Source organism: Scyliorhinus torazame, chromosome 16, assembly GCF_047496885.1.
Source record: "Scyliorhinus torazame isolate Kashiwa2021f chromosome 16, sScyTor2.1, whole genome shotgun sequence".
Lineage (NCBI taxonomy): Eukaryota > Metazoa > Chordata > Chondrichthyes > Carcharhiniformes > Scyliorhinidae > Scyliorhinus > Scyliorhinus torazame.
The window spans coordinates 2,305,128-2,329,830 of record NC_092722.1 but is presented as its reverse complement, the minus strand read 5'-3'; the positions used below and the strand labels follow the sequence as shown (position 1 = coordinate 2,329,830).

General features: G+C 45.4%; 1 protein-coding gene and 1 long non-coding RNA gene across 8 annotated transcripts in view; one reads left to right on the top strand and one right to left on the bottom strand.

Moving 5' to 3' along the window:
- Positions 1-24,703, top strand: part of rap1gapa (RAP1 GTPase activating protein a) — an 809,199-nt gene that overhangs the window by 167,169 nt on the left and 617,327 nt on the right. For 2 of the 7 annotated variants that reach the window (XM_072477770.1, XM_072477760.1), the window contains exons 2-3: positions 2,809-2,999; positions 5,463-5,498. The exons of 2 other annotated variants lie outside the window; for them this stretch is intronic. The gene's annotated coding sequence lies outside the window, so the exon portion shown is untranslated. The remainder of the gene's footprint in view (positions 1-2,808; positions 3,000-5,462; positions 5,499-24,703) is intronic. 3 more of the 7 variants (XM_072477771.1, XM_072477761.1, XM_072477762.1) reach the window with 2 other exon arrangements.
- LOC140392519 (uncharacterized) overlaps positions 1-24,703 on the bottom strand; it is a 118,748-nt gene that overhangs the window by 24,247 nt on the left and 69,798 nt on the right. The window contains exon 3 of the long non-coding RNA XR_011935385.1: positions 7,275-7,422. This is a non-coding gene — a long non-coding RNA (uncharacterized lncRNA). The remainder of the gene's footprint in view (positions 1-7,274; positions 7,423-24,703) is intronic.

Below are 24,703 nucleotides of genomic sequence, written 5' to 3'. Positions count from 1 at the left end.
TGAGAAAAATATCAGCCATGATTGAATGGCAGAGCAGACTCGATGGGCCGAGTGGCCTAATTCTGCTCCTGTGTCTTATGGTCTTATCCTTACGCACACACCCATAAACACACATGTAAATATATATACATGTATAAATGCACATTTACATATATAATCAATACATGTATAAACACGTGTATGTGTGTGTGTATATATATGCTCACAAATATAAACACACATGTACATATATACTCACATTTTTAAACATATCTACATATGTACTCAAGTGTAAATGCACATTGACATATATAAACATCCATGTACATATATGCTCACATGTGTAGACACACGTATATGTATATGCTCACACACACCTTCTCCTGTCATTCACTTTTCATTTAAGTACAATAGACTTAACCTGTGATTCTCAGATTAAAACAGAACAGTTCACGGGGAAATTGAGCAGGAATTCTCTCTCGCACTTGGAGATCAATAAAGATTGGTGTCTTTTGACTCAAAATTCTGCCTGCATTTTGGAATCCAGAACCCTAAACCTAACTCTCCATATTCATTAATGTTGCTATTGGAGAGGAAGATCGCAGAATGGAACCCTCAGAAAACCAGAACATTCATTTTTTCAAAAAATGTGGATAAATAGGGCTTTCACCAACAAAGAAAGCATTTATTAAACATGAAACATTTGAAAATAATACAATCCTCTTCCACTTCCACTTATCTTCAGAAATGTATCTATTTTAAGGATAACACACGTTTAAAAATATATCTTATGCTATGATGTTCTCAGTAAACATGCAATGTCTCAGGTACTCAGTCCCCAGCTGAATACTATTGTTCCAAAGTCTGGAATAAGAATTCCAACCTTACGATTGCTTCAGATACCTGACTTTTCTTTAGCCAATTTCCATTTCCGTCTTTAACTTCAATGAACAGTATCCTGCTCAAATCCCAGTTCCTGTTTTCCTTTTTACTTCAATCTTTCTGGAAACTTCTCTTCATTCTCTAGTTTCTAGAACGAGCTGTCCTTTAGTTTGTGGACTTGCTTTCTTGCCCATTACTCCATTGTATGGCTTTTCTTCTAGCAGAACTGAGAGAGACATCCTTCTCCAGCTTCCTAGTTCCAACTGCCATGGTTTTAGGCAAAACTCAACTCAAAAAGCCTTCCTACCCTAAAAGTGCCCCTGGTTGCTAAGCAACAGCTCATTATTTCTCCACCTCCTTGTTTACTTTTTGTGCCATAAACTTTCGAAGCACACCTTAAAATGAAACCAAAGCCCCCCATACAGGTAAACACCTTTGTTTAACATGAATCTAAATAGAGTTTCTTACTAAGTTAAACCCACTGACATCTCTATACCTTAGTTCTAATTTCCAATAATACAAACATGGATCACTTAAACATACCTCTGCTTCCTGACACCCCAAGCTACATATCCCCTAATCCTAACCCCTAACCCTCCAAATCCATAATCCACCACATCTATATAACAGTCTCAAATCACTTTTGTTTCCAATTGCTGCTTCCACACAAAGATTTACCATTTCTCCCATGATTGAGGATCTAACCTTTTTCTTTTTCATCTGTTAATACACAGCCTTGCAGAATTTTTTGTGATTATTGGCTGGGATCATAAGACAATTCTGCCCCAATTCCAGAGCATAGGCCCTGGTTTCATTGCTTTGGGGCATAATCGAACTGCCTCGCTGCGCCCGGCTCGGTGACGCGAAGAAGCCATTAAAACTTGCGAGAGGCCTCTCGCGAGATTTGCGATGTTCGGAATACCTCGCGAGATCTAACACATCTTGCGAGACCCTCGGTGGGTGAGATCCAGATTAACATATTTAAGTGAGCAATTAGGCTCATTTAAATATGACAGCGGCCAATTCTCCTGAGGCTTGGAAGCTAACACCTGTGCCTGGGAGACCTCATTTAGCACTGGTCAACACAAACGTAACGGTGTAACTGCACCTGGGAAGCGTCTCCCAGGCCATCGAAGGAACCTGGGTGGTCGGGCTCTGGGCAGGCTGATAGCCTGGCACTCCTGCTGGCACCCAGGCACCTTGGCACTGCCAGCCTGTCACCTTGACAGTGCTGCCTTGGGAACGCTGGCACTGCCTGGATAACTGGGTGGCACTGTCAGGTTGGCAGGGGCACAGCCAGGATTCCAGGCTAGGAGTACCAAGGTATCTGGGTGCCAGGTTGCTCATGCCAGGGATCAGGCCTGGGGGTGCACTGCCTTTAGGAGCTGGGTGAGGAGGGGCCCGAGGACTCCCTACGAGGTAGGTTGGGGCAATGGGAGGATGGTCTGGAGGCCATGGTGGGGTGTCCCACGGGGGTCGGAAGGTCAGTGTGACATTTAAAAATGGCGCCCCGATCTCTTCCTGCACTGACGAGCTGAGCTTGTCGGAGCAGGAAATGAGGTAACTCATTGAGGCATTCCAGACCAAGACCAGAGAAAACGACAGTCCTGTTTAATAGTGGGGTCGTTCTCGACTCTGGAGGTACCGTGAAAGACTCCACTATACGTGCCCAAAATTAGACTGTTTCTGAGCTTACCCTTGGGATGGGATGTCAGTCCAAATTTTAGCAGTTCAAGCTCTTCTAGCAGGTTCAGATCAGTCAGATTCTGGCTATTTTTTCCCAGGAAAAGTTAATGGCCCTGATAAACCTGCCAGTAATATAAATGGTAATGCACTGATTCTCAGAGGATCCACGGAGTCCATCAAAATCTTTACCTGCTTGATCAAACAGATTTAATCTCACAGTAAAAGCAGCGAGGAAAATCATAAAGATCTTCTTCTCCACAGGAGCTCAGTTATCTTCCAAGAAGGCATTGTGCCAAATCAGACTCATGACTGTCTTAAACTCCCTCCATCAACTGAAAGGAATCAGAACAACTCCCGCATTGGAAAGCAGTTGATTGTAAAGGTCTAAAAATAAATCTTCAATCTCCAGCCCCGAGAACGAGTAACCAACAACATCAACAGTCATCCGGAAGGTAGGCTTTGGACGTAGACAGTGGAAATCATTATTGTACCAAGTGTTTTGCAGTGTGACACAGGGAAACAAACATTACAGAACATATCAGCTGTCCTGAGGTGATGTGAAGGATAAACAGGTTGTGATTACCTGGGAGGTATGAGCGAAGCAACTGGCAAATAAATGTATTTTTACACAAAAGCGTCCCAAAATCTGACAAACTATTCCGAACATCATTGCTTGTGTTTACTGTGGATTGGGAATGGTTGCTTGTACTTTGAGTGAAATCTTTCACTCAATATTACCCAGAGAGCATTGAGTGTAGAATTATTCAGGTGAGATTATTCACATGGCAATGCTTGCAAAAGGACTGTAGCTCATCAAATGTTCAAATGTTGGCCTCAGAAACAGCTATCTCTGTCTCAAAGGTTAGCCACAGTGTTCAATACTGAAAACCTCCAACATGTTGTCAGGATTTATTGTATCAGCTGTGGAGAAGTTGTTAGCGCTCTTGGTTTTAGGCCACAAAGTTATGGGTCCAAGACCCAGTCTAGAATTGTAGCACAAAAAACACACAAATTGTCTGTCCTCTGGGGTTGATGTAAAAGATTCCATGACACTATTTTGAAGAAGAGCAGGAAGGTTCTCCCCGATCTCTGGGCCAATATTTATCCCTCAGTCATCATCATAAAACTCTTCCAATTTGGTCTATTGCATTCACTGCTCCCAATGTGGTCTCCTCTATATCGGAGAGACCAAACGCAGACTGGGCGATCGCTTTGCTGAGCACTTTCGGCCTGTGCGCATTCAGGGCCCTGACCTTCCCGTTGCTTACCATTTTAACACATCCTTGGCCTGCTGCAATGTTCCAGTGAAGCTCAATGCAAACTGGAGGAACAACATCTCATCTTCCGGCCAGGCACGCTACAGCCTTCCGGCCTGAACATCGAATTCAACAACTTCAGATGATCAGCTCTACCCCACCTCGACCCATTTGTTTTCATCCCATCTCATTTTAACTGTCTTTTACATTTTATTTATTTTTTGTCTTTCTTTATATATATATTTCCCCCCCTGTATCTTATCCCCCCTCTCCTCACCTTTTTCTCCCCTTTACTTCACCCTCCCCTGTCTACACCTGTCACAGTTTACCCTCTGATGTTAGTTTCTCTGCTGTTTGGCCTTTCACACCTTTTGTTCTCTCTGGGGACTGCCATTAACACCCGTTTCCCTTGGTTTCTGTGGCTATTACCACTCTGTTCCTTTGGTTTCTGTGGCTATGCCTCATCTTGCATTCCCTCACCCCACAGTATAAATATCTCCCACTTTCTATGTCCTTTAGCTTTGACAAAGGGTCACCTGGACTCGAAACGTTAGCTCTTTTCTCTCCCTACAGATGCTGCCAGACCTGTTGAAATTTTCCAGCATTTTCTTTTTGGTTTCAGATTCCAGCATCCACAGTATTTTGCTTTTATCATAAAACAGGTTATTTGGTCATTATCACATTGCTGTTTATGGGAGCTTGCTGTGCTCTTGTTGGCTGTATTTCATTTGCTGTCAGGCGCTTCGGTTAGTCCTGTGTCTGTGAAAGGCTCCATATAAATTCAAGTTTTTCTCTTTTTAATTGTAATGTTACTCTTTATGATACCGAGTCATTGAGAATAACAGTGATAATGCTCAGGAAACTAACTGTAAAAGGAGAATAATTAAAACTAGGATTTTTCTGCAGATTCCAAATATTCCAAACAATTTAGCCGTGAATTAATATCTTTCCTCAATGATGCTCTGTAGTTTGGAATTTCAGTTTAAGGAGTGGGTTTCACGGACTGCTGGATGCGAGGGAAGGGTGGGGGGGGGGGGTGGGGGGGGGGGGGGTGGGGGGGGGGGGTGGGCGGTGCGGAAGCTGGGCGCGGGGGCAACAAGTCTGAATGTGTGCCCGACAGCCAGAATTTGACTGCAATGTCGAGTGTCATTAACAGCGATGCAGCCAAGAGATTTCACCTCGGGAAACCTCGGGGTGAATCTGAGCAAATTCTCCCCAAAAAACATTTAATCCCTGTGGCTGACAAGGCTAGAAATGTCAACTGATGGTTAATTGATTGGGACAAGGCCTCGAAGGAACACGAGCAGTGAACCTGTCATCTTTCGTTAAGTGACTGAATTGAAAAATATGCTTTTTTTGATTAGAATCTTTGTTTAAATCAGTTACACCGTGATAACTTGGAGAATAACATAAATGTGGAAATTACTTTAAGACATTTTTGCCATTGAGGGATCTAAAACATTTCTTTCTGTTATATTGTTATTTTATTTGTAAAGAGCTGAGAACTAATTATTAAGTGAATATATATCGAGGATGCCACATTTTAATTTTGCACTGCACTTGTGCTGAGTAACAACATATAAGTCACGTGGAAAAAGAAATACATTCATTGAAAGTCCAGAATTTTGAGTCTAAGGTGTGTTTATTTCTAATTTATAGGAATCAGAAGGTGTAACATGGTGACAGCAAGTGTCTGTGAGTAACAACCCAAACATTTCAAATGTATTTAATGCTAAATTAGATTGAAAAGTCAACCTGAATTAGAATCATACAAACCCAGGATGGCCACCAGAGCACGAGCCAATGATCAATTGGGTGCTGCTATCATTGAGGTGTTTGAGAAGTTCAAGTCCAGACTAACACTCAGTACTTTTTAAAAGGCGCTCGTGAAGAAGAATAGGTCAGCTTTTGTGGGCAGGAGGGGAAAGATTACATTTGTTTAATAGTTGGGAGCGGAGTTCAGATGAAACCCAGAAAATTGTTTTGTAAAGTTCAGCGCATATTTGCAGCCAAAGTCAAATTATCAGATCTACTTCGGTCAAATTCCTAAAAAGGCTGAAGAATGCATCCAGAAAATGTAAATCCAAGTGCACAAGTGAAAGTCCTGCGATTTCAGCTGATCGGGGCTCTGCACACCCAGGAAAGCTTTAAATGGAGAGAATGAACTCACTATGTCGCAGGCTGTAGACAGAGCTGTCAGTGCACGTGAAGCAACGAGTTGACAGATGAACACATTGAAGACCATAACAACTAGCTTTCAGTTCACGTCAAGAGAAAGGCAGCCGGGATGATGCAATGAAGCAGCACCAAAATTGTGCGGACAGAAAGATTTGCTCGAGCTGTGGATGACCACACACGTTGACAGGCAGAAGGAAATGTCCCACATATGGATCAAACTGTAGAGCTTGGAAAGTCAACTGACTGGGAAAAGATGAGGTGGATAAGGGAAGATGATGGTAACTGAGCTATCAGAGAGAGAGAGGGAAATGTGTGAATGAGAAATGAAAGAATTGAAGAGTCCACCCTCCGGAAGATGACAGTGGGTTTGAGGAGGGAATGGACTCAGGAACCAGACAGCTGAGTGACGTCACTGGATGCGACAGTCCCTGAGAAAAGAAATTGGCGCAACCATTCGGACCAGGAAGTGGGTGAGAAATCCACGCACTGTCATTGGAAGCTGAAGAGTGATACCAAAATGCAGAGTAACATCATCCCACTCAGATAATACCAAACGGTCGGGGCAGCACAGTGGTTAGCACTGCTGCCTCACAGCTCCAGGGTCCGGGGTTCAATTCTGACCTTGGTGACTGTGAGGGAACCTTTCAAAATGGTGGCCTGATCTCTAAGGAGGCGGTCTGGTCAGCGGGTTCAGCTCTGCAGTGATGGAGAACATTCTGGCCAGAATTTACCGGCTGTTCACACTGGTGGGATCCTCCATTCCCACTGGCAATGCACCCCCGGATCAGGTATCTTGGTGACGAGGGGTGCATTCACCGGGAAATCACCTTGACAACAGCGGGTCCAGAAGATCCCGCTGACGGACTGCCTCTGCCACCGAAAAACATCCGGCGGGTTGTGCAGAGTGTGGGCTAGCCCCAGAGGGAACTCCTCAGCGCCTGAACAAGTGACAGTGTGGTTAGACAGCAGTGGGAACTCGCCAACAGAACTGGGGAGAAAGTCCCAGCTAAACCCGCCTCAAATGTCACTGAGAAACTCTTCCCTTAGATCACGCCCCATAATGTTCAACATCCTCACCTCATCAGCATATTGCCCAAAATGTTTCTAGAAAGGTTCACAAAGAGATATGTGCAGATGGTCGCTGGAACCCTCACGACGTATCGAGAGAGACAAAGGACGACACAAACCTTGTGTTATTATCACTTCAGTCAGATACTCCCTCCAAATGATCTGAGGGGAGTAGAATAACAAACTGACTGATGCACAGGTAGAACAAACATGCTAAATGCCTACCTGGGCTGTTGAAAGGACAACTGTACAAGTAGAGGACCCAGCCATGTAAACCTGGGACCCAGTGGAGGTTGTTGGTGAAGCTGAAACTCCAAAGGTCACTTGAGTGTCAATGAGAAGGAAAAGAGTCCTCATTCAACCTGGACCTGAACTGGAAAAAGCAGAAAAGATTAGCAACAACACCAGCAACATCGGCAACCAGGAGAAAACATCACCAGTATCACCAACATGGGGGATTGTGCTGGGCCGGAGGGGCTCGGGTTAGGGGTCTTTGCTGGGACGGGGCTAGTTTACCTGCTGTCCCCATCTGCAGCTATTAAACACTATAAACAATCAGTGTGTACACGTTAAAGTTTTTGCATGATAAAGTGTAAGTGATCCCACCTGTACCCCTGAACCCTTTAAAAAGTCTGTATTCCAAGTTTAAAGGTCTGTGAGATGACGGTGAAAGTCATGCCTTTAAAATGGTGTAAACCTTTGAAGTAGATTTCACACATTCAATTCCATTCCCCTTTAAAGTATAGACGTCTGTTTGTATGCTTGGAAGGCTGAACGCTTTGATCTGCACTGCTTACATTCAATTTTATGTGCTCCTGCACTTTCTAGGAAGCACTTGAGAACAAAGAGTCAGACTCATTAAAAAAACTGTGGTTCGGAAACCAGCTGCTCCCCTGAGTTAATGGATCCCTGCGGAGCTTTATAAATAAACAATCCGAATCTCCCCTTTGAAACTGCTTCAGCCTGCCAATCAGAAAGCTTTTAGCAGGCAATGGGGCATGAGGTTTACTGATGGAGCAGTCCTGCCAGAGTGGCACCATGAGACCCATCTCCACCATTTGTTTGGACTAAGTTTCAAAAGAGACAATGGGAGAAGCTGGCAGTGGAACTGACGGGAGGGAGTACATGGCGTTTCCCGCCTGGATTGACACAAAAAATGAGAATACTCTGCTCACAGAGTTTCTTTTCAAATGCCATTTCCTCCTCTGGGAGTTTGGAAACCAGTTCGAAACATTAATCTTCGGCATTTAACAAAAGATTTGTGCTTCCTCATATTTTATTAAATAATTGTATTCCTGTGTTAAATGATGGATTGTATTTGATGTGAATGAATGCCGACATTCGTCTCTCTGATAATCACAAGCCTTCATTTTGAAACATCTTCTTTGCTCCCCATGTTCAGCAGTGAAAATCTCCAGCTGCTCCTTAATCTTCATGGAAAGAATTTTCTCATGCTGCTCATTAAAATAATTAATCTTAAAACATTGAAGCCAATTGTTCTATGCATTAAATTAAATGTAAAAAAGCGAGAAGTGAATTTCTCCTGTCAATACCTGTGGGATGAGATGCAGATTGGGATCTTCATTGCCTTGTCTGAAATCCATCTCCATTATTTTTAATGGATCAAAGTCTCCACTGTTGCTAACTTTTGGTTGTCTCTTAATTCGTAATTTGCTCTGTTTGTTTAACCTTTGCTCTAGAGTTGCCAGGTAGCTTTATGATACCACCACGAGCTTCATGTTCAAGTAATGATCAATAACTCAACACAGCAATTAGTAAGATTCAAATCAAAACACATTTATTATACACAGTAAATCACTACTACATAAGAACATAAGAACTAGGAACAGGAGTAGGCCATCTGGCCCCTCGAGCCTGCTCCACCATTTAATGAGATCATGGCTGATCTTTGTGGACTCAGCTCCACTCTCCGGCCCGAACACCATAACCCTTAATCCCTTTATTCTTCAAAAAACTATCTATCTTTATCTTAAAAACATTTAATGAAGGAGCCTCTACTGCTTCACTGGGCAAGGAATTCCAGAGATTCACAACCCTTTGGGTGAAGAAGTTCCTCCTACACTCCGTCCTAAATCTACCTCCCCTTATTTTGAGGCTATGACCCCTAGTTCTGCTTTCCCCGACCAGTGGAAACAACCTGCCCGCATCTATCCTATCTATTCCCTTCATAATTTTATATGTCTCAATAAGATCCCCCCGCGTACTTCTAAACTCCAATGAGTACAGTCCCAGTCTACTCAACCTCTCGTCATAATCTAATCCCCTCAACTCTGGGATCATCCTAGTGAATCTCCTCTGCACTCCCTCCAGTGCCAATATGTCCTTTCTCAGGCAAGGAGACCAAAACTGAACACAAATACTCCAGATGCGGCCTCACCAACACCCTATACAATTGCAGCATAACCTCACTAGTCTTGAACTCCATCCCTCTAGCAATGAAAGACAAAACTCGATTAGCCTTCTTAATCACCTGTTGCACCTGCACACCAACTTTTTGCGACTCGTGCACCAGCACACCCAGGTCCCTCTGCACAGCAGCATGTTTTAACATCTTACCGTTTAAATAATAATCCATTCTGCTGTTATTCCTCCCAAAATGGATAGCCTCACACTTGGCAACATTGAATTCCATCTAGCCCATTCACCTAACCTATCCAAATCCTTCTGCAGATTTCTGGTATCCTCTGCACTTTTTGCTTTACCACTCATCTTAGTGTCATCTGCAAACTTTGACACATTGCACTTGGTCCCCAACTCCAAATCGTCTATGTAAATTGTGAACAACTGCGGGCCCAACACTGATCCTTGAGGGACCCCACTAGTTACAGGTTGCCAACCAGAGAAACACCCATTTATCCCCACTCTCTGCTTTCTGTTAGTTAACCAATCCTCCACCCATGCTACCACTTTACCCTCAATGCCATGCATCTTTAGTTTATGCAGCAACCTTTTGTGTGGCACCTTGTCAAAGGCTTTCTGGAAATCCAGATATACCACATCCATTGGCTCCCCGTTATCTACTGCACTGGTAAGGTCCTCAAAAAATTCTACCAAATTTGTCAGACACGACCTACCCTTTGTGAACCCATGCTGCGTCTGCCCAATGGGACAATTTCCCTCCAGGTGCCCCGCTATTTCCTCCTTAATGATAGATTCCAGCATTTTCCCTACAACCGAAGTTAAGCTTACCGGCCTATAATTACCCGCTTTCTGCCGACCTCCTTTTTTAAACAGTGGTGTCACGTTTGCTACTTTCCAATCCTCTGGGACTACCCCAGAGTCTAGTGAATTTTGATAAATTATCACTAGTGCGTTTACAATTTCCCTAGCCATCTCTTTTAACACTCTGGGATGCATCCCATCAGGGCCAGGAGACTTGTCTACCTTGAGCCCCATTAGCTTGCCCAATACTGCCTCCTTAGTGATTACAATCATCTCAAGGTCCTCACCTATCATATCTTTATTTCCATCAGTCAATGGCATGTTATTTGTGTCCTCCACTGTGAAGACTGACCCCAAAAACCTGTTCAGCTCCTCAGCCATTTCCCTGTCTCCTATTATTAAATCTCCCTTCTCATCTTCCAAAGGACCAATATTTACCTTAGCCACTCTTTCTTGTCTTATATATTTGTAGAAGCTTTTACTCTCTGCTTTTATGTTCTGAGCCAGTTTACTTTCATAGTCTACCTTACTCTTCTTTATGGCTTTTTTAGTAGCTTTCTGTTGTCCCCTAAAGACTTCCCAGTCCTGTAGTCTCCCACTAATTTTTGCCACTTTGTATGTTTTTTCCTTCAATTTGATACTCTCCCTCACCTCCTTAGATATCCACGGTCGATTTTTCCCCTTTCTACCGTCTTTCTTTTTGTCGGTATGAACCTTTTCTGAACACTGTGAAAGATTGCTCGGAAGGTTCTCCACTGTTCCTCAACTGCTTCACAATGAAGTCTTTGCTCCCAGTCTACCTTAGCTAGTTCTTCTCTCATCCCATTGTAATCGCCTTTGTTTAAGCACAAAACACTCGTGTTTGATTACCTTGTCATCCTCCAACTGTATTTTAAATCCCACCATATTGTGGTCGCTCCTTGAAAGAGGATCCCAAACTATGAGATCATTAATCAATCCTGCCTCATTATTGAGGACCAGATCTAGGACCGCTTGTTCCCTTGTAGGTTCCATTACATACTGTTCCAGGAAATTATCCCGGGCACATTCTATAAACTCCTCCTCAAGGCTGCCTTTACCAACCCGGTTAAACCAATCGATATGCAGATTAAAATCTTTGGAAGGATGCGGGTGGATCCTATTGAGACATATAAAATTATGCATGATACTCATGCATAAACTCTACTTTCTAGACTATTTCTATCACTAAAAGGCCTATACTTAGCTTCGGAACTGGCCCACCAGGTCAGGGGAACAAATGGCCTTTCGTTCAGGCCCTGAGTCTGCGGGATTCAAAGCTGGTATGGACTGGTAGCTAGGAGCGCCTATCTCGTAGCGAGCGTTGACTTGAGACTTACTTGGTTGGCGGCCGCTGGACAGTTCACTCTCAGGGGTTGCTTTGCGTTGCTGAGTGACCCTGTCAAGAAGAACGATTTGAACTTGGGGGCTTTACTTTATAGTCCCCAGGGGCTTCCCGCCCTTCATGATTGGACTGCGTTTCGATCACTTGGATCGATTTCTCCAATACTGGAGTTGTTCCCTGATCGTTGGGCGGTCCCTAAATGTCCGTTGGCCTTCCTTTGGCTTGGCTCCTGCTGGCGCCAAGGAGTCTGGCTTGGCTTTATTCACCTTAACTGTTGCCATTTGCCTTGGAATCGCTCATTACTATACAGATGGCTGCTGTATTACTATGCAGATGGCTGCTGGTTTCAGGGCTGTCTGACTGTTTTGCAGGTTTCAGTATACATGATTTCTGCACTTGCTAGTCTTTGCCTGTGTTGGCTGAATTTCCCTTCAGCCTTTGCGGTTCTCCATTTTAAGTTGGGAAGTGGCCAACCCAGGTGGCTACACACCCTCCTTGTGATCCCGAACGCGAAGTGTGAAGGATCACATAACTGCGTTGTCTTCATTCCCTGACCCGGTGAGCACTCTTCTATGGCCTCTACACTGACCATAACTATGCAAGAAAAATTTTAACTAACAATTTCTAAGTGGCGCTATGTCAAAACAGGGACATGCATTACAAAATTTTAAAAAACGGTACCTCTAACTGTCCTCAATAAACTACACTCATTAAACATTCAGTCATATTAACTTCCTAAACAATACAAAATAATAGCAGCATTTACATTTTTCCTGGCTTGGCAGTCAAGCACAGGGGTGTACAACATTTCCATTTCTTTATTTACAGAAGAACGCAAACGAATGTCCTTTATTATAGATCGAGGGGTTCGGGGTCCTGGGGATAACTGAACATAGGGGATCTTATTCTGTATACCGGGGTGCGAGCACGGTAGTCTCTCCTTCTCCATTTCCTCATGCGGATAGTCTGCACGATGCTGCAGAGTATCGCCAACACTGATAGAGATTCGACTACGTAGGAAAGGGGGTATCACGTTATGAGCTTATCACACCATGATGGTGTGGTGTTGCCTGTTACTGGGCTCTGGGTGCTATGGGGAAGTGAATCATTAACGGCTGGGGGGGGGGGGGGGGGGGGGTTGGGGTCAAGGGGTTCGCGTTCGCGTGCAACCGGGTACACATTATGACGAAAAACACATATGCCGTCTCCATTGTTGTCTTCTTCTTTCTCTTCTCTTCCTTTCCGATTCGTCTTTTTTCCTGGAGCTTCTGGAGTTCTGTGGGATCAAGCATAGTGTCTGTTACTATCTTGGTTAATATCTCGTCTGTTAGTATGTCTGTCCTTTCGTGCCAATTCTCCCTTTACAATTTACCATGTGTGACTCCCTCATTTTAAAAAAAAAACGAATATTCAGGACAAGATACACTTAAAAAATACTGAAACAGTGCGAGCCGTCTCGCAGGCTGTGCGATTTACCATCCAAATAGCATAGGGATGGCAACCTAAGGGTCGCCCGAAAACAAAATAAACCTTTTTGAACCAAGAGTGCCGAAATGAGGTGCGTATGGGCTGCGACGGGTAAGAATTGGATGCAATCCCCGGGTAGGACGGCGACCAATGCCATGTGTGCTCTACCCGAGTGTAGTTGACCAGAGGGGGCTCCTCAAGCAGGGCGGGGACCAATGCCGTTTCTCCACTGCCTGAGCAACCGGCAAGAACGGGCAAAAATGTAGTCATCGTGGGGGGTTGCCGTATTGGTTCTACCTTCGAACCAGAAGAGCAGTTATGAACGGGGGCTGGCAAGCTCTCAGCGGATTCGGCCGATGAGCGTGCTGGCAAGTTCTCAAAGGTTTCGGCTGCAAAATAAAATTCCGATGTTAAAAACAACATTTAATACTAACAGTAACAAACAACATTAAACAACATGCTGCAGGTTCCATCAGAAAGGACACCGTTTTCTCCCAAGCGGTTCCTTTTTAAAACATCATCTGGACACCTTAGTTATCGGTTGCGAACAGGGTCGCAAAGGGGTTCTCGCTTTGGGAGTCAGACTCAAAGTCGTCATCTTCTCCCGGATGCCATGCTCTCGAATGTATAAGGGCTGATAGGGCTGCATGGTGCGATTTTGGGTCCATCTCGTCGTTCCGGATGAGCCTGAATGAATTATCGCGGTGCCAAAAGGTGGTGTCTAGTTCTGTGGGGACGGAATCGTCATTGTAGGGCAGTGGTGTTTGTTGGGGAATGTGATGAGGAAGGGATCACTCGAATCGTGGTCAGATTCGCTGGGTGTGGGTTCTGTTGCCTGGGGATAGTAGGGAGGCGTGCTGTGGTTATTGTCTGAGTCACAGTCGCTGTCGCTGCTGCTGCTGTCTGTGGGCGTTCCGGGGCGGAGTCTAGAGGTCGTGGGTGGAGTCAAGGGTGAGTCCGTGGATGTGGTGGGCGTGTTGGGGGAGGGTAGGGATACGTTGGCTGTGGGCGGGGCATGGTCTGCTGCGTCGAGCATGACGTGATGTGTGTGGTTGGACTGTGGGCCATATGCCTTAAGCTGGTTAATATGGAACCACGCAGTCTTTACGTTGGGGTACTTAATTTTATAGAGGGAGGGGCTTACTTTGTCCGCAATGGGGTACGGGCCCGAATACTTCGGTGACAGGAATGTGCTGGGGTTGTAAATTGAGAGCATGACCTGCTGTCCTACCTCAAACTCAGTCGCGTGCACTGTCTTGTCGAAACAGGCCTTGCTCTGTTTCTTCCTTGTGCCTAATCTTACTGCGGCTGCTAGCTGAGCCATTTTTACATTCTCAACTAGTTGTTTTACTGTGTTCTTGTGTGTGAGGGCCGTCACTTCGGGGCTGGTCAAGTCCAATCCTAATAAAAATTCTGTGCCCTTCATGGGGCGTCCGGTCATGAGAGTGTGTGGGGTGTAACCTGTGGAAGTTGAGACAGTATTTCTCAAAAACATCAGCGCAAAAGGGAGGACTGAATCCCAAGTGGTGTTGTTTTGTTGGACCATTTTTCAGAGGGTAGCTTTTAGGGTCCGATTCTTGCGCTCCACGATACCACTTGACTGGGGGTGGTATGCGATGTGGAATTTTTGGGTAATGCCAAATATCGTGAGGACGTTCTTCATGACACGTCCAGTAAAATGGGATCCTTGGTCGGATTCAATGCTGCGGGGGAGTCCCCATCTCGTAAAGATGTGGTGGGTTAAGATCTTGGCTGTGGTCTTTGCCGTGTTCGTTCTGGATGGGAATGCCTCTACCCATTTCGTAAACGTGTCTATGATGACTAATACGTATTTGTAACCATTCCTGCAAGAAGGCAATGGTCCTATAAAATCGATCTGGAGGTTAGTCCAGGGGCCATTAACGGGGTCGATGTGACTAAGCTGAGCCTTCTTTGCATATCTGTCCGGATTGTTCTGGGCACAGATAAGGCAATTCTCAACGTAGTGCGTTACATCTTCCTTTAAACTTGGCCACCAACAGAGCTGCCTGAGGTGGGCTGTAGTGGGATCAATTCCTTGATGCCCATGACTGTCATGGAACAAACAAATGAGCTGATTCCTGTCCTGTTCAGGAACCACATAAAGGGTGTCTTTAAACACCACACCGTCATGTGTGGTCAGTGCATTTTTAAATCTATCTTAAGGTACCGTAAATATTCCTTTCAAAATCTCCCTGAGATTGTTATCCTGTTTCTGGGCCTGCACTAAATCCTCGATATTAGTCTGCGAGACCTGAACTGCATTCACTGGTGCACTTTCGGGGGGTGTCCAAAAATATCCATGCCTGGAACCTGCTTTTGCCAGTGCGTCGGCTTTTACATTTCCAGGGGGGGAGGAACGGTGGTGACTTCGAACTTTAACAATTCCAAATGTCCTGTTCTGTGCTTTTTCTAAAATGTGGCGGAGCAATGGGGCTGAAGGGAGGGGTTTTCCGTCTGCGGAAACAAATCCGCTTGCTTTCCACAGGGGTAGGAATTCCATATAAGGTATGACTATTCTCTTGTTGAATACTAGCAAGTCATCAATAACAGTGAGGTTCTTGTGCTGTTCAAAGTATTGACATAGTATCAGATTACTGGGCATATGGTCTGGCCAGTCTTCCACTCAATACTCTCAGATTTAAAGATATTTTGGGGGTTGCTTCATTTCCTGCAACTTGCAGGTGCTGCTATGTGCTGAGTGATTAAGGATGTATATGTTTCAAACTCCTTGATGACGCTCCAATCCTCCTGTTCGGTTCTTTCTGATGGTATTCTGGACAGTGCATCCTCTGTTGTTTGACAGATGCCTTGCACGTACTCCGCGATGGAGTCGTATCTCATTAATATTAATCTGACCGCTGGATTCTTGCCAGCATCTTTGCAATTTCTTTCTCATTCAGAAGGCTGACTCATTGTTTATGGTCTGTCTCAATTTTGAAACGTAATCCCATAACATTGTCTGGAATTATTTACGCCCAAAGTTGCTGCCTGAGCTTTTTCAGCCATGGACTATCATTGTGAGGTTTCTGTTAGTGATCGAGAGTCAGAGTAGACTGGTCTACATTCGCCGCCTCTCTGCACTTGAAATAATACTTTCCCCAGGCTTTTAGACAATACATCTGCTGATGTTATAGCCATTAATCTGAGTCATAATTTCAGAAAAGGTTAAAACTTGTTTAATCCTTTCAAAAGCATTTTGCTGCTCCACATTCCAGTACTACTGTTGACCTTGTCTCAAAAGCTATCTCAGGGGCTCATTGGCCCGTGTACTACAATAGGAACTTGCTTACTTAGTTCAGCTTTCTGAGGCACCTTTGGAACTCAGTTACATTCCTGAGTTGCAGAAATTCTATTAGAACGTGCATTTTTTGTCAGTCAGCTGTGATGTCAATGGCTTGCACTATGACCTAGAAAGCTGGGTTTGGCAAATTCACACTCTTTACTCAATGTTCGGCCAGGCTCCGCCCGGCAGGACCTTCAGGACACCTCCAACTCGGCGATCATGATCTTCTCACCTGGATCCATGTATAAGTATGTCGGCCATATGGCATATCACTCCTTCCGTGTCTTCCAAAATGTTAGATATTGTTCTTTCAAAAGATTTCTGGAGCGCCGTGAAAGGACAATAGATTGAAAAAGTAATGATGGGCAGCATAGTGGCGCAGTGGTTAGCACTGCTGCCTCACGGCGCTGAGGACCCGGGGTCGATCCTGACCTCGGATCACTGTCCGTGTGGAGTTTGCACATTCTCCCCCGTGTCTGCGTTGATCTTAACCCCACAACCCAAAGATGTGCAGGGTAGGTGGATTGGCCACGCTAAATTGCCCCTTAATTGGAAAAGAAATGAATTGGGTACTCTGAATTTATAAGAAAAAGAAACAGTAATGGTGTTCTAACTAATCAACAATCCGGATTCTTGTTCCAGAGACAGCTGCAAAATCCAGTTTGCTGAATAAGCTGTTCGGGGCTCGTTTTGCTCGTCGCTCCTAAACTGGATCTCACTGTTCACTGATTATCTTTACTTGCGTTAAATCCACGCAGATTCTTCGAGAGCCACTTGATTTGGGTTCAGTAACCATACCTGATAACCATTTTGTTGTCGTGGTGACCATTGAGCTAACCCCTTGCTGCTGCACCTTTTCGACATTGACCTTTGTCCTCGGTGTAAAGAGACCCAATGGACCATTCTCAGCTGCTGGGGGTGATCTGGCACTCCGACTTTACTTTCCCATGGCCTGTAAACAATTCTGGGAAAATATTTGGGAATATAATGCTGTAATTCTCAGCAACAACTTCATCTATCTCACAGATTAATTTAAATTTTAGGCTTGTCGTTCTGCTTAGTAAAGAACATTCTTGATTTTGAATGATAGGTTTGACAATTTCTTGATCTTTATGTTTCAGCATTGCCAAAAGATGATTTTTCACTTTTAATATAGTGACTCAGGACCCTGTAATATAATAGATAAGGGTTGTAATCTAATCTGTTTGAGCCATTTGACTTCATCTCATAAAACAGAAACCCCTGCTCCTGGGTCTAATTTAAACTCTCTGCGATCTCCGTTCACTTTGACATTAAATTTAGATTTATTGTCATGTGTACTGAGGTACAGTGAAAAGTAATGCTCTGCGTACAGTCCAGGCAGATTGTTCCATACATGAAAAACATAGTGTGGAGATGCCGGCATTGGACTGGGGTGAGCACAGTAAGAAGTCTTACAACACCAGGTTAAAGTCCAACAGGTTTGTTTCGAATCACTGGCTTTCGGAACACTGCTCCTTCCGCAGGTGAGTGAAGAGGTGGGTTCCATAACCACATATATTGACAAAGTCAAAGATGCAAGACGATATTGTGACTGCGAGTATTTGCAGGAAATTAAGTCTTTACAGGTCCCGACTGGAGAGAGAGGTAATCCCAGATTAAAGAGGTGTGAATTGTCTCAAGCCAGGACAGTTGGTAGGATTTTGCAAGCTCAGGCAAGATGGTGGGGGGTGAATGTAATGAGACATGAATCCAAGGTCCCCGTTGAGGCCGTACTCCTGTGTGCGGAACGTGGCTATAAGTTTCTGCTCGGCGATTCTGCGTTGTCGCATGTCCTGAAGGCCGGCTTGGAGAATGTTTACCCGAAGATCAGAGGTTGAATGCCCTTGACTGCTGAAGTGTTCCCCGACTGGAAGGGAACATTCCTGCCTTGCCGCGCGATGTCCGTTCACCCGTTGTCGCAGGGTCTGCATGGTCTCGCCAATGTACCACGCTTCGGGACATCCTTTCCTGCAGCGTATGAGGTAGAGAATGTTGGCCGAGTCGCATGAGTATGTACCGCGTACCTAGTGGGTAGTGTTCTCACGTGTAATGGTGGTACCCATGTCGATGATCTGGCACGGCTTGCAGAGATTGCCATGGCAGGGTTGTGTGGTGTCGTGGTCACTGTTCTGGAGGCTGGATAATAGTTTGCTGCAAACAATGATCTGTTTGAGGTTGTGCGGTTGTTTGAAGGTAAGTAGTGGGGGTGTGGGGACGCCCTTGGCAAGATGTTCGTCTTCATCGATGACATGTTGAAGGCTGCGAAGAAGATGTTGTGGTTTCTCTGCTCCGGGTAAGCACTGGACGATGACGGCTACTCTGTCAGTTGTGTCCTGTGTTTGTCTTCTGAGGAGGTTGGTATGGTTTTTTGCTGTGGCGCGTTGGAACTGTTGATCGATGAGTTGAGCGCCATATCCCGTTCTTACGAGGATGTCTTTCAGCATCTGTAGATGTCTCTTACGCTCCTCCTCGTCTGAGCAGATCCTGTGTATACGGAGGGCTTGTCCATAGGGGATGGCTTCTTTAATGTGTTTAGGGTGGAAACTGGAGAAGTGGAGCATCGTGAGGTTATCTGTGGGCTTGCGGTAAAGCGAAGTGCTGAGGTGACCGCCCTTGATGGAGATGAGTATGTCCAAGAATGCAACCGATTTTGGGGCATAGTCCATCATGAGTCTGATGGTGGGATGGAACTTACTGATGTCATCGTGTAGTCGTTTCAGTGATTCTTTGCCGTGGGTCCAAAGGAAAAAAATGTCATCGATGTATCTGGTGTATAACGTAGGTTGAAGGTCCTGTGCGGTGAGGAGGTCCTGTTCGAACATGTGCATGAAGATGTTGGCGTATTGAGGTACGACTTTGGTCCCCATGGCTGTTCCGTGCGTCTGGATGAAGAACTTGTTGTCGAAAATGAAGACGTTGTGATCCAGGATCATCCGTTTCATTCTGGATCACAATGTCTTCACCTTCAACAACAAGTTCTTCTGTAGAGTGAGATCCACATTCTGGGATCTCTGCAGAGTGAAGATCCACATCCTGGAATCGCTGCAGAGTGAGATCCACACCCTGGTTTCTCTGCAGAGTGAGATCAACATCCTGGAATCTGCTGCAGAGTGAGATCCACATCCTGGAATCTCTGCAGAGTGAGATCCACATACTGGAATCTCTGCAGAGTGAGATCCACATCCTGGAATCTCTGCAGAGTGAGATCCACATCCTGGAATCTGCTGCAGAGTGAGATCCACATCCTGGAATCGCTGCAGAGTGAGATCCACACCTGGCATCTCTGCAGAGTGAAGATCCACATCCTGGAATCGCTGCAGAGTGAGATCCACATCCTGGAATCTGCTGCAGAGTGAGATCCACATCCTGGAATCTCTGCAGAGTGAGATCCACATCCTGGAATCTCTGCAGAGTGAGATCCACATCCTGGAATCTCTGCAGAGTGAGATCCACATTCTGGAATCTCTGCAGAGTGAAGATCCACATCCTGGAATCGCTGCAGAGTGAAGATCCACATCCTGGGATCTCTGCAGAGTGAGATCCACATCCTGGAATCTCTGCAGAGTGAAGATCCACATCCTGGAATCTCTGCAGAGTGAGATCCACATCCTGGAATCTCTGCAGAGTGAGGTCCACATCCTGGAATCACTGCAGAGTGAAGATCCACATCCTGGAATCACTGCAGAGTGAAGATCCACATCCTGGCATCTCTGCAGAGTGAGATCCACATCCTGGAATCGCTGCAGAGTGAGATCCACATCCTGGAATCTCTGCAGAGTGAGATCCACATCCTGGCATCTCTGCAGAGTGAGATCCACATCCTGGCATCTCTGCAGAATGAAGATCCACATCCAGGCATCTCTGTAGAGTGAGATCCACATCCTGGAATCTCTGCAGAGTGAGATCCACATCCTGGAATCGCTGCAGAGTGAAGATCCACATCCTGGAATCGCTGCAGAGTGAGATCCACATCCTGGAATCTCTGCAGAATGAAGATCCACATCCTGGAATCTCTGCAGAGTGAGATCCACATCCTGGAATCTCTGCAGAGTGAAGATCCACATCCTGGAATCGCTGCAGAGTGAGATCCACATCCTGGAATCTCTGCAGAGTGAGATCCACATCCTGGCATCTCTGCAGAGTGAGATCCACATCCTGGAATCTCTGTAGAGTGAGATCCACATCCTGGCATCTCTGCAGCGTGAAGATCCACATCCTGGAATCTCTGTAGAGTGAGATCCACATCCTGGAATCTCTGCAGAGTGAGATCCACATCCTGGAATCTCTGCAGAGTGAGATCCACATCCTGGAACCTCTGCAGAATGAAGATCCACATCCAGGCATCTCTGTAGAGTGAGATCCACATCCTGGGATCTCTGCAGAGTGAAGATCCACATCCTGGAATTGCTGCAGAGTGAGATCCACATCCTGGCATCTCTGCAGAGTGAGATCCACATCCTGGAATCTCTGCAGAGTGAGATCCACATCCTGGAATCGCTCCAGAGTGAAGATCCACATCCTGGAATCGCTGCAGAGTGAGATCCACATCCTGGAATCTCTGCAGAATGAAGATCCACATCCTGGCATCTCTGCAGAGTGAGATCCACATCCTGGAATCTCTGCAGAGTGAGATCCACATCCTGGAATCGCTGCAGAGTGAGATCCACATCCTGGCATCTCTGCAGAGTGAGATCCACATCCTGGAATCTCTGCAGAGTGAGATCCACACCCTGGAATCTCTGCAGAGTGAGATCCACATCCTGGAATCTCTGCAGAGTGAGATCCACATCCTGGAATCACTGCAGAGTGAGATCCACATCCTGGAATCTCTGCAGAGTGAGATCCACACCCTGGCATCTCTGCAGAGTGAAGATCCACATCCTGGAATCTCTGCAGAGTGAGATCCACATCCTGGAATCTCTGCAGAGTGAGATCCACATCCTGGAATCGCTGCAGAGTGAGATCCACACCCTGGCATCTCTGCAGAGTGAAGATCCACATCCTGGAATCTCTGCAGAGTGAGATCCACATCCTGGAATCTCTGCAGAGTGAGATCCACACCCTGGAATCGCTGCAGAGTGAAGATCCACATCCTGGAATCTCCTGCAGTACAAAGCACCACGTGATGGATGGTCCACCCACTGCTGTAAGTGCTGCTCAAGGACCCACGATCTCTGGAGGTCCCCATCTTCCACTCGCCACAAACTGCCCAGAGCTTTCTTCCAGGACAGTCCCGACATGTCCACGTTATGTTGAACCAGACATGTTCCAGATCGGTATGATCTCCCACTGGTGATGGGAGGGTGTGGTTGGGCAATGCTGGTTGGGGCTTCATCTGCTTCACATTGAGTGGATGTAAAACAGCAACATGCCGGCCTCCGTCAGGACTGGTGGCCCCCCATGATCGGTGGGAGCGTACGTTCCCACCATCACTTTATATTAGAGGGAAACTGAATTTTCAGCTCCCATCGTATTGTCCCCCCCCCCACCCGCCATTACACTCTCCACAGGCGGGACTGGAAAATCCAAGTCTCGAATTGGAGGGGTGTGTAAGGAGTATAGTAGGGGGCTGAGGACACAGCCTTGTGGAGCATCGGTGTTGAGGATGATCGTGGAGGAGGTGTTGTTGCCTATCTTTACTGATTGTGGCCTGCGGGTTAGAAAGTTCAGGATCCAGTCGCAGAGGGAGGAGCCAAGGCCAAGGCCACGGAGTTTGGAGATGAGTTTCGTAGGAATGATGGTGTTGAAGGCTGAGCTGTAGTCGATAAATAGGAGTCTGAGATAGTCTTTGTTATCTAGGTGTTCCAGGGTAGAGTGCAGGGCCATGGAGATGGCATCTGCTGTGGACCTGTTGCAGCGGTAGGCGAACTGTAGTGGATCAAGGCAATCCGGGAGGCTGGAGTTGATTCGTGCCATGACTAACCTTTCGAAGCACCTCATGATGATGGATGTCAGAGTCACTGGACGATAGTCATTAAGGCACGCTGCTTGGCTTTTTTTTGGTACAGGGATGATGGTCCAAGGACCGGTGCAGACTCGATGGGCCAAATGGCCTCCTTCTGTATTGTAAATTCATTGATTCTGTGAACATTGGAGATGAAAAAACAAAGTTATTGCCTAACGATTAAATAACTAAAGTATGAAAAATGAAACAATTAAAATGATTGTATTTTGAATCTATAATATTTTTTTAATTGTCGGTATTCTTTCTTATTCATTAATACAACAAACGCCTGATCATATGTAAAGGTTAAAATATGAAGCTACAACGACTTGATTAAGAATTAATTTAAAATATCATTGAACATAATCTCATTGTTTTAAGAATATGACAAAGTCTCCTTTGGGGCAATGGAGCACTCTATTAAAAGTAAATGTTGATGCTTTTTGTATCTATGCAATTATTTGACTTCACCATCACAGAATTATTAAATATTAAATCAGTTTTCGTGTACAGAATCGTACGGACTCTGAATACAGATGTATTCTTTTAGCCAACAGTGCAATGCGATGGCTACACACCTACTAACAACTCCAAATGTGACTCCAAGTCTACGTTCAGCTAACAGTAGCAGTTGAAAGGCTGATAGGAATGAGTAAATATTGAAGAGAATAAAGAGTTGTCTAATTTTGAGGTTTTGGCAAAGAATTAATTATTGCACGAGACAATTCGCTTGGTTCTGATTTTGTGTGAAAGATGCAGGAAGAAGAAATGGTGTCGTCAGCTATGTCAACGGGAGCTCGTTGAGATGGCCTGAGATTAGCGATAAGGTCTTCCTCTCCTTTTGTATCAAAGCAAATGTTCAAAAAATTGTTGTTACTACCTTCATTGTTAATATCCAGCTATGACAGAAGCCTGGGTATCAATAAATATTTACACAGCGAACCAGTTACTGTGATCTGGAATGTGCTGCCTGAAAGGACGCTGGAAGTAAATTCAGTCGTAACTTTCAAAAAGGAATTGGATAAGTAATGGCAGGCAAATATTTCCCGATCTATGGGGAATAAACAGAGGGGGGGTGAGTAATTGGAGGAGCTGGCACAGGCATCATTCTGTGCTGTAGAATTCTGTGATTCTGTGAAGTTGAATTTTTGGCCCACATCTCCATTGAAAACAACACCGGGGAGAATTTCTCTGGACTTCCCACTGCCGCTTTGGTGGAAAGCAGAGACAGCAGCCAATCACACCATCTCTCTCGAGATGCCCCAAAGCTACATTTGGAAATCAAAGGAACCCCGTGGGGAAATTCCACCCCTACCTCTTTGTCCTCTTCCCAGATGCACAACCAGCCTATTTTCCTTTTCATTGCGAATCTTTTCATCATTTGCTTCTGACTCGGGGCATAGAGGTGAACAGGAAACAAGTGTTTTAAATATTCTCCTTGAAAAGGCGATCAGAATGCGAGAATGGATTAGGAAACAATGTCAAACCTGAACTAAAAGTTAGAACTGAAACTTATTTTCACAGTAACTTCATTGCAATGTTAATGTCAGCCTACTTGCGACACTAATAAAGATTATTATTGTGTATGAGGAAGCTTAGAGAATCAAAATTGAAAATATAAAGGAGAACGCTGCTGAAAGTTTCAACAGAAAACAATTTAATATGTTTATTAAGTTTATGTTTATGGCGGCATGGTGGCACAGTGGTTAGCACTGCTGCCTCACAGCTCCAGGGTCCTGGGTTCAATTCCAGCCTCAGGTGACTGTCTCTGTGGAGTTTGCATTTTCTCCCTGTGTCTGTGTGGGTTTCCTCCGGGTGCTCCGGTTTCCTCCCACAGTCCAAAGATGTGCAGATTAGGTGGATTGGCCATGATAAATTATCCTTAGTGTCCAAAAAGGTTAGGTGGGGTTACTGGGTTACGGGGATGGGGTGGAGGTGTGGGCTTGGGGAGGGTGCTCTTTCCAAGGCCAGTGTGGACTCAATGGGCCAATTAGCCTCCTTCTGTACAGTAGGGAGTCTATGATTCTATAATTCTCAGTTTAATTTAATGAATGATAGTGATACAGACAATAGACAGAGGAACTAAACTAAACTAGAGGGCAGGATGGTAGCACAAGTGGTTAGCATTGTGGCTTCACAGCGCCAGGGTCCCAGGTTCGATTCCCCGCTGGGTCACTGACTGTGCGGAGTCTGCACGTTCTCCCCGTGTCTGCGTGGGTTTCCTCCGGATGCTCCAGTTTCCTCCCACAGTCCAAAGACGTGCAGGTTAGGTGGATTGGCCAAGCTGAATTGCCCTTAGTGTCCAAAAAGGTTAGGAGGGGTTATTGGGTTACAGGGATAGGATGGAAGTGAGGGCTTAAGTGGGTTGGTGC